Source organism: Silene latifolia, chromosome 9 (genome assembly GCF_048544455.1).
Source record: "Silene latifolia isolate original U9 population chromosome 9, ASM4854445v1, whole genome shotgun sequence".
Lineage (NCBI taxonomy): Eukaryota > Viridiplantae > Streptophyta > Magnoliopsida > Caryophyllales > Caryophyllaceae > Silene > Silene latifolia.
The window spans coordinates 189,596,224-189,606,434 of NC_133534.1; positions in this window are offsets into that span (position 1 = coordinate 189,596,224).

A 10,211-nucleotide genomic window follows, 5' to 3' on the forward strand; every position below is an offset into this window, starting at 1 on the left:
TTTATTTTCTATATATTTGATTTAATATAAAAGTTTATTTATTGTTGATACCATAATATTTTTAAGGAAACAAATAATAACGATGCATGAAATAATAAACGAGTTCCATCTTGGAACTTCAAAAGATTGATAAATTAAGCGGGAAAATTATATGAAGACTTACCTTTTGCAAAACCTTATGCATGTCCTTCGTGCATAATCTGAGGAGATATTGGAATATAATTTCTTACTTTCACTGTTTCACATCATATAAATTAGGGTAAATTAATTTTTACACCCTTATAAAATCAACTTTTTTAAACTTACACATTTATAATTTTTTTTTTTTTTTAATATTTTACATCCTTATAAAAGACTTATCAAATTTTGCCTCCTTGATAGTTGATCCCACTCCGATGAAAAGAAATGAAATATTCCGACAAATTTTAAAATTTTCTTCTAAAATCCATAATTTGTGACGAAAATGTCTCTGCCCTAATTTCTTTCTTCTATCTCTACTTCTCTTCCCTTCTCTTTTGTACCTATTTTCTTCTTTCTACCTTTCTTTATCGTCATTCTATCTTTCTTTTAACCAAATCATTATCCGTCAAATTAATGATTCGAAGACTAGCAAAAATCAGAGGGTTAAACACATGTATACAACCACTAAAATTAATATATATCAGTTTCCCAAGATTCTATTATATTCTTTTGTAGGATAATGATTCGAAGACTGGCAAAAACCTGTAAAGAACCAATGCCTCTTCTTTTGTCGAGTTGTATCGATACTTAAATTCTATTATATTCTTTTGTCGAGTTGCGTGGATCTTAATTTTTTTGAGAAATTAGTGAAGAAAATTTAGGGAAGAGAAAAAATGAAGAGTTGAGACTTGAGAGTGTATTCTAGGTCAGTAGGAGAAGGAAGTCGACAAAAGACAAAAGAGAATAAGAGTAGGAATATGAGCTAATAATAAATGGGGATAATATTGTAAATTTACCATATTTTACACCGGAATCAGATTAAGGGGGCAAGATTTGATAGAACTTGGAAATGCTTTATAAGGGTGTAAAATATAAAAAAAAAAAAAAAAAAAAAGGAATAATTAACAGGAATAATCCAAACTATAACTGATCTTCCCATATTAATCTCAACTTCATTTTATCCCACGATAAACCTAACATTGAACCCACTCATATCATACTAAATTTGGTATTTTTTTTTAACCTAGAGTTACCGATTAATGTTATTCTAGGCCCCCTTTTTTATTTATCAAACACTCTTCCTCTTCCAGTTTTCATTCTCCAGTATTAACCTTCAATTTCTCCTCATTTCTTCCTTCATTTTCACTTGTCAATTTCTCATCTTCCTCATCCTTCATTTTTTCCCCTGAAGTTTTCCATTATGAAGACTAAAACTGCATCAAACTCATCAAATTTAATTGAAGTTTGTTTTAATTGTAATTATATTGTCGAAATTAATTTGGGTGTTTGAGTATAGTAGAGAAATAGTGTAATACTACGGAATTCCTTAGGCTAGTACTCGACCGAGTAGAGCCTACTCGGCCGAATAGTGTAGATAGTGTAGTCTGTTTGGCTACTGCCGAGGAATACTCGGCCGAGTATGAGGAATAATCGACCGAGTAGAGGATACTCGGCCGAGTATACGCTATACTCGACCGAGTATCCGGTCTGGCGAGTAATATTTCATCGGTTTGATGCGGGAGTGTTTAGGAATTATTTATTTGATAAAACAGTTTCTAAACATCATTTTACAACCCTAATCATACTTACGACATCCTAATCACTCCCAAATCTCTCCTCTATGTGTGTGGACATCGTAGTGATCGCATTCAGTCTTTCGTTCTTTCGCCGGTAAGTCTTATCCCTATGTTGTTAATAGTTAATTCTAGGGTTGCTTTATTTATGAATTTGGGGGAAATGGGATTGTGCAATGTGTAATTGTGTTATGTGATTATTGTTTAGGCGAGGACTTCGTAGAGGAGCTGTTCTGGTGATTGATTCCAACGTTGCTGATTGTTGCTAAGGTAGGGTTTCCCTACTCAGTCTCTGTTGGTTGATTTAAGATGTGTTTGTATTGTAATTGTTGTTATCTGCTGATCATCGGAGTGATGGTGTTGTGGTGGTGGTTGTGATGTTGTGATGATTGTGATGTTGTGGTGTTGTGACGATTGTGGATGTTGTGGTGTTGTGATGATTGTGGTGGAGTCACTTGCGGGAGTGGCTTCACACCCTAGTTCGCCCTCCGTGGAACCCGTCACGAGAAGGGATGTGCACATCAAGGGACATGGATATCGCTCGTTGATGAACGAGATTTAGGTGGGGATTGGCAGCGGTCCCCCACTGGCGGCGAGGATTACCTGTTGCAATGGGTAATCTGGCAGGGCTACACACTTCGGTGTGTAGTCGGTTATGTGTGTGATAGAGGATTGGGGTTGGAGGATGATCAGCTGGTTACCTTGTGTATTTGTCTTATCTTGATTGAACAATACTGATCCCGTTGTTGTTGTTTTGTGGAATCTGTTGTGATCCATTCGGGGATGGTGAGCAGGCTGTGACAGGTATTGCATTTGGTGAGCTTGGGCGGTCATGGGAGAGTCGTCACACCAGTTGTAGTATCACAGTTGCGAGTCTTAGTTTATGGTTATGTAGTTGTTAACATTTGGATTCACTTTTGTTAGATTTTGGATTATTGTAACCATTTATATTTACAGTACTTTTAATAAATGTGTTTGGGACATACGCTTTTGATATATACTAACGTCGGGTAACCGAGATGGTAACATTCTTTCATGCTAGGGTGGTCCTGGTAAGGCACCTTAGTATGAGGGGGTGTTACAAAGTGGTATCAGAGCCGGCGATTTCGGCACCTAAAACAAATGAAACCAATGAACTTAGGGAGTCTAAATAAAATGAACCCAGGGAGAGTTGTTTGGAGCTACCGCAAGGACTCGGGAGACGTCTCGGAGTCGCAATACAGCCCTCACTAACTCAAGCCGGTCACTGGGGAATATGTTGAGAGTTGCTTAATGCATGTGTATGTATGTTAAAGCCTAATGGTTAGAACATGTGGTAGAAGGTGAATGTGTGTGAAATTGGTGAAAGAATATTGAGAATCGGTAACGAAGTGAAAAGAATTATTATGTGAAATCTTGGGAAACGGTTTTAGCATCTAAATGATTGGCATGATACATGTTTATTATGTGGCATTCAGATTTCAATCGTAATATGTTTGATTGTTGGGATAGAAAGCATGATAGGAGATACTGTGTATTATTTGTAGCTCGTTTTGGCATGACTCGGTCGAGCAGGGCAGGTACTCGACCGAGTAGGTGGTACTCGGTCGAGTAACCAGGCACTCGACCGAGTGTTGTTTGGCAGTAAGTAGCAGTGGCTACTGGATGTGTTTACTCGACCGAGTACTTAGGCATACTCGACCGAGTAGAGTATACTCGGCCGAGTGATGTTTTATACTCGATCGAGTATGAGTTTCGTGAATTTGACGTTGGCTACTGGAGTAGACTACTCGACCGAGTATCAGTGCTACTTGATCGAGTAGTCCTTACTCGACCGAGTATTGCTGTGTACTCGGCCGAGTGGTTCTTTGGCGGAAGGTCACACCCATTTTGAGCCGTAGGCTTTTGTGCTTACGTTTCCTTGTTTCTTATCAGCTCAAAACGCCACCTAAAAGAACTGCCGCGCAAATTCAAGCTTCTGAGATGACTGTAACACCCCCATACTCCAAGTGCCTTACCAGGACCACTCAGGTATAAGGATACTACCATCTCGGTTGCCCGAGGTACTGAATATCATAAGACAATAAAGAAACGTACTTTTAAAGTAATTATAGATTAAGTGATTACATGTTCAAACCAAAACTAATAAAAGAAATTACAAGGTTCTCATACGGTCTACAGCTAAAACTATCAAAGCTACTAGACTTCGTCGACACAAACGGAAGACTTCTAACCGCCACGTGATGACTCATCCCGCCTATCCCATACGCGTCATATCACACCGCTCAATAACCGCTCACCACCCCGAATGGATCACCACAGTTTTTAAAACATTTAAACGGGTCAGTACTAATCACACAATTCAATACATATATCAACAATAAGATAAACAGACAAATTGAACTGTCACACACACACACACACACCACCAACTCCCATCGTCTCAATACCGACCGTCCACTTTGGACCTACCGCCGATGGGGGACCGCACTGCGTTCCCACCTAAGCCCCGCTCATCGTACGAGCGATAACCCTGTCCCATTAATGTGCACATCCCCTTTCGTGGCGGGTTCCACGAAGGGCGAAATAACTAGGGCGTGAGATCACTCCCGCAAGTGACCCCACTCAGCCGAGAACGCATCTCGAGAACCATCAACAAACACAACCACAATCACAATCACAATCACAATCATCATATCAAACAACTAACTACAGCACATCACCAATATCCCATTATGGGACTAATACTGAGTAGGAAATCCTACCTGGAAAGCACAACACGCAGACGGTATCTACTGTTTGTATCAAAACGGCTCCTCTACGAATTCTCCTCCTATCATACAGCACATAAAGACTACACATCACAAACTACACACCAAAACCCCCAATTCCTAAATTAGGGTTTAACCAATCTTAACAAAACATTACAAAAACTATATTAAAAGCTTACCCTCGACGCAAGGAATCCAACGACACGAAAAACGACAAGAACCGACCGTCTGAACTCCGGGAATTGCTAAGAATGCGATTAGGAAGATGAACTGGCTGCTTTCTCTCTTAAACAGGGTTTTATGTTTTGTAAAAGTGAATTAAAACAATGACGAATACGTTTAAATACCTTAATCGCATAATTAACAAAACCTGAGAAAACTCCCCGCAAAACCGGACACTCGATCGAGTACCCAAGGTACTCGATCGAGTACCCCCTTACTCGATCGAGTACCCCAGCTACTCGATCGAGTACCCAACAGGTCAGAAACTATTCTAAAACGCAACTTACCCTTACTCGACAGAGTAAGGCCTACTCGATAGAGTACCCAAAGACTCATAAATACGGAGTATTACAGTCTTCCCTCCTTAAAAGGAACTTCGTCCCCGAAGTTCAACCCATACATAAAAACAACCATACAGACTCGACCAAGACACAACAACTTAGCTGAGGACTCAAGAACTCGACCGAACATAGAACATGAACTCTTAACACCCACTCCACCAACTATGTTTACTTCCACAACATGACTCACTATATCGTATCTACCACATATATATCTCTCACGACACCAACTCCATACATAACCAACTACCATCCTCTAATGCTGCTAGCTCCCTAATATCATCAACTATCAAATCCAATACCAAGACACTCATAGACATCGAACGGGATGTTACATTCTACCACCCTTAAAAGGAACTTCGTCCTCGAAGTTTACTCACACTCGTAACCTCATCGTCCAACTGTCAACACTAGCGAAATATTCTCACACTCCTAAACATCACGCTACTACAAGCACGGTCATAACCTTTAATAAAATCACCCACAACACGAATCGATCTTTTATTCTACATCAAGACTCAACTTCCGAATGTATTACCATATGTACAAGCATCAAAATCTGTTTTATCGCATCCTACTCCTCTTAAGACAAATGTTACGTCCTCGTAACTCACTAATACCAAACTATATCTATATCTCATTACCCTCTGTACCACCACATGTCAAAGATAACCGTCTATAACCCAAACACTCACCATTCTTATATCCAAGGCTCCCATACATAAACATTTCCCATTCCTCAACTCATTCGGCAGCGCACCTAACCTATACCATAAACTCGTAGCAAATCACCATACCCACTCTTCATTATTACTGCCAAACAACATACCTCTCTACGTAAGGCACTTATCTCCTAGAAGCATAACTCACGGTCCGCACTCGTTACGTACACGCACACTAGATCCTCAAGTTCCTTCTTTCATTACCGCAAAATTCATACACAGCTTAACATGACACTAATTTCCCCAACACCCTACACTCACTGTCTCAACAAAAGATTATGAACTACCTGCCGCTTTCAGCTCATTACAACACATGTTCCACGAATCATTTTCCATTACCATGTCTACCGATGTCTCATCTGAAAACAAGATCAAAATTACCGTAACAACCTCTCACAACCGTGTCCCATCAACAGATTATCACTATCCCATGACAACAACGAAACATATACAACTCTATTTCACATCATACTCTACCTCATTCCCAACTTAACTGGTAAAGAAAATATGAATAAGCAAGACAACCGTCTATCAAAGCACAAACTGAAACTCGCAGAGAGCAACATCAAACAAAACAACAATCTATGTATAACTGGTATGTACTTTCGAAACTCGAATCATAATCATCCCGCCTACTCCACCACAACCGGTGACGGCATCACAACACCGCCACCAACAGCCACACCGTAGTGCGAAAATACCCGCATCACAGCACTATGTACCGTGCCCGGATCACCACCCAAGGCACCACAACCACACCGATAGACATCACAACTGCATACAATTCCCATAAATACTGACTTAGCATAACTTCTCAGACAAGAAAAACTTACTTAAATCCACCTTATTAAATCACCACGCAACATATTATATGGATAAACAGATAAGCATCTCATGAACATCATCTCTACCATTTCCCGGGATACACATGTGTTATCAATACACATAAAATTATAACTAGCTATGTCAAATCAATCAAGTTATTACCTTTTTGGATATCATTCAATTAAATTACCGTGCCCAACATATATATTACAGAACATTCATAAAACAACTTTATAATTATCACACCATACCACTTCTTGTGAGGTCAGAACCTCACACAAACATTTACACATATCATAGACCCGTAATCACAACCAACTAGTCAATCCCGACCACGTAAGTTACCACTCGAAAAAGGTTACTCGCTGCCCGAGTTTAACTCATATGCCCCTCATAAAATATTCCCCCATTCGCACAACCATCACTTCCTGCCAAATATAACCATACCTTCACTATTCAACTAATAGCGTCCGCCTCATCTAACCACATCTTATACCCTCTCACAATCATACACAACAATCAGGTCCCTACCAAATCAACCTCTTTAGAATTGTTACCTTTCTAATATTCCATCACTCTTAACCATTAGTGATAACACCACAATGCCACCGCTGCTCGTATATAAAATCTCTTACACTCATATCAAAATAACATGGTTTTTCTCCTATTTTTGGTTAATATTGCAAATAACGAACATCAAACCCATCCACAAAATTACCTCAACATTATTCCCAAAGCTAACTTATTTGTATTGTCATCCAACTTTCCACCAAATATCTCGTATCGTGCCAATGCTCCACCAACTTCTTACTCCCTTAATTCCTCGAAACTCATTACCAATCATGTTGTCCTGAAACTCCTATATAACCTTTAGCTAACATCCTCGTGATACCATCACACATTTCGATGATTCCTTATCTTTATATCACATAGCTTCGGTGAACATTTTCCTCGACCTTACTTTTATCCTTCTTTTCTCTTTACACTCAATAATACCAATTAATAGTTCAACTCCTTATTCCTTCTAGCTAACTCTTTAGAAATCTGGTCACCCCTTCGTTGCTCCAAAACTCAGTTCCATTATTTTCTACCGACATCATCTCACTCTTTCTTCCCATGGATCTTCTCTTATTATGCTATCACTCATACTTGCCACTAATCTATCCATAGAACCAACGTTTAATGTTCAAACAATTGCATCTCCCTTTTTACATCTCTAGAAATCAGAATTCATTTAATACCGTTAATTACCCAAGGAACTCACACAGTAGTTTCATCTTTTAATAAACCTCCCAAACTCACTCACTGTCTATAAATACACCTCGCGACATGTCTCCACAAAGTTCACTATATATTACTCTTCTCAACCCCTTTAAACGAACTTTCACTACATAAATCCATAACCCACACGACTCCTAACCATTTCCCTCCATAACTCTTTACACATCGCAAGCTGCCACTATCCACATTCTTACTTTCAATCTCTTCATTCTCACGTTCATTATACTCACATCATCCCTTGCCTATATTCACTTATTTTTACATTACTCAACACATAATCATATCACTCATCCCGTCTCGCAAAATGTGCGCCATGCCTCAATAAACGATACCAATCTTCCTTTTCTTTTTCCACCATCTATCATAATCACATATAACTCATGTCCTCCCCACCGAACTCATACTCATCATAGTGCCACTCTTTACATCATAAGATTGGGTAACTTACGCTTCAGGACCAACACATACGTAAAACAATACATAAAGAAGTAATACAACACCTTTGAATTAAACATCATATGCAGCGAATGTCAAAAGACAAACATATGACCCGAAATACGCATATGACCTGCACAGACCCCACTCGATCGAGTACCAGAACCTACTCGATCGAGTTGAGGCTACTCGATCGAGTGCCCAACATGCTCGATCGAGTGCCCCGACTCTTAACCCAAACAGACCTTCCGATCTCGACTTACTCGACCGAGTAGCCCGGCTACTCGATCGAGTGACCCCATACTCGATCGAGTGCCCGAGGTACTCGATCGAGTGCCCAAAAACACGATTCTGGTCAAAATAACGACAAGTACCCACTCGATCGAATCAAACCCACTCGATCGAGTCATGCAGACTCGTGAATACTACCCGAATGTTATCTCACATACCCTAACGTACTATGCATTCATTATTATCTCAACATTATGAATACAACTACGTATTCAAATCTGCGCGACTCCTCATACAACTAACAAAATAATCTACTTCGTGTTATCAAGTGCCACGTTATAAACAACCATCATGCTTTTCATCCAATTCGTTATATAAAACACATATCATTGAACCTCTATTCTTCATGTTACTACTTACCAAAAGTCAAACATTACCATCTATCATGCTCATATAACATTCAACTTTCAATCATGTATTACCCGCATGTTTTAAATTTTCATAACTTTTCATAACACAAACCACACCCATACACTACAAATCCTATTTCCATGTTGCTAATACAACAACATTACAAATCCACTTCATCACACATCATCATATACGAACTACTTTCTTTTTCTACCATATCATTCATCATTCTCATATACTTTTCCAACGATTCCAACCAACATGTCAACCAACTATCATGCAACATGCTTTCAACAAACCATATACAAAGATAATTAACATACACGTCGCACATATACACACGGACTCCACGTTCTCATACCATGTGATCGGCTTAAGTATCATGGGGCCAAGATTTTGAAGTGAGGGCGCCTACTCACCCAAAACCTAGCATCAGGTGGGGCTCCCATTACACATACACCAGGTTCATTTTATTAGACTCCCTATGTTCATTATGTTCATTTGTTACAGTTCCAAAATCGTCGCTCTGATACCATTTGTAACACCCCCATACTCCAAGTGCCTTACCAGGACCACTCGGGTATAAGGATACTACCATCTCGGTTGCCCGAGGTACCGAATATCATAAGACAATAAAGAAACATACTTTTAAAGTAATTATAGATTAAGTGATTACATGTTCAAACCAAAACTAATAAAAGAAATTACAAGGTTCTCATACGGTCTACGGCTAAAACTATCAAAGCTACTAGACTTCGTCCGACACGCGGAAGACTTCTAACCGCCACGTGATGACTCATCCCGGCCTATCCCATACGCGTCATATCACACCGCTCAATAATCGCTCACCACCCCGAATGGATCACCACGTTTTTAAAACATTTAAACGGGGTCGACTAATCACACGATTCAATACATATATCAACAATAAGATAAACAGACAACCGAATCACACACACACACACACACACACACCACCAACTCCCATCGTCTCAATATCGACCGTCCACTTTGGACCAGCCCGCGATGGGGGACGCAGCCGTTCCCACCTAAGCCCCGCTCATCGTACGAGCGATAACCCTGTCCCATTAATGTGCACATCCCCTTTCGTGGCGGGTTCCACGAAGGGCGAAACTAGGGCGTGAGATCACTCCCGCAAGTGACCCCACTCAGCCGAGAACGCATCTCGAGAACCATCAACAAACACAACCACAATCACAATCACAATCACAATCACAA